This window comes from Castor canadensis, chromosome 6, assembly GCF_047511655.1.
Source record: "Castor canadensis chromosome 6, mCasCan1.hap1v2, whole genome shotgun sequence".
Taxonomy (NCBI): domain Eukaryota; kingdom Metazoa; phylum Chordata; class Mammalia; order Rodentia; family Castoridae; genus Castor; species Castor canadensis.
Genome location: NC_133391.1, coordinates 30,084,763 through 30,086,133, shown reverse-complemented (window position 1 = coordinate 30,086,133; position 1,371 = coordinate 30,084,763).

Sequence of the window (1,371 nt, the reverse complement as noted above, 5' to 3'; positions counted from 1 at the left end):
GCAAAAAGTATGACCTCCATGGCAGACTCAGAAATGATGAATCAGCAAGTGAAAAAACTCAAGGGAGAAAAAAGGCAATAACCCTCCCAAAGTCACTTGGTTAGTGGTAAGAGTGTGGACCGGAATCCAGGGGCCTAACCTCATCACCAGTCCTTGATGCCTCTTCAAAATTCCTTCTACGTCAGAGCTGGGACTGTGTGGCGATGTCACTGTGTGGAGGGGACAAGCAGAGGGGGGTGGACAGAGTGTCAAAACAGGCAGAACCGGCCCTAAATCCAGCAGTTGTGGTTTAAAAGCAGGTCATCATTGACAGTCATGAAACATTGGTGAGTTTACTGAATTTCCCTGTTCTTCCTTATCTGGAAAATGAGCTGAATTTGTCGTGAGCCTGAGAACTCAGTGACATGGCAAAGCCTTGGTAGTAGGGCCCAGCACACAGGAAGGACTATGCTACCTGTAAGTGCTCTAACGATGGCTTCCCTATAAGCAAGGAGGCTTCTTCAAGCCATAGAAGCATGCATTGTCTCTAGTCCTTTCAGCATGACTGTGAATTTGCCTGGCACTAGCACCCCAAAGCAGAATTCTCTGTCAACTTCCCTAGCCCCAAGATCTTCTCTGCTTGGAAAATTTTCAGTAAGAGTACTTTCTGCCTCTTAAGAGAGCTTGTTCCACCGTTGGACAGCTGCAGTAGTTAGAACGCTCTTATGGTGGGTGTGGTGGTGTATGCCTGTAATCCCAGCACCTGGGAGGCCAAAGCAGGAGGATAACAAGTTCTAGGCCTAGAACTTGGGCTAAATACCAAGACCCTATCCATCTCCCCCAAAAAAAGAAAAAACAACCGAAAAAGGAAATAAGGAAGAAGGGAGAAAGGGAAAGAAAGAGAGGAGAGAGAGAGAAGGAAATTAGGAAAGAGAGAGAGAGGGAGAAAGGAAAGAAGAAGGGAAGAAAGGGAGGGAGAAGGGAGGGAGAGAGAGGGAGGGAGGAAGATCCTGTTTGCATGGGGAGAGGTCCATCCCCGTTGGTTTAACAGAACTACTTTATCTCTCACAGAGGGATAAATGGTCCCCCAGGGACCCTTGGTGACGTACTGAGGATCTGTAAACCCACAAAATAAATATGGTATGTTCTCCTACACATGATCTTAGCCAAAAGGCCAAGAAGCGATGGTATGTTCTCCTGATGAACCAATTAAAATGAAGATTTACTGAGGGGTGAGATTTAAGCATTGCATGGAAGGCCCATGCTTTTAAAAATGATTTTCTAACTTAGCAGATTTGTGTTACACAAACAAGAAGAAGTATAGAGTAAAAGGTTCGAATGGTTTCCTTTTCAGATTTGGCACCCAATCTCGCTTCAGGCACCACAGCCAGC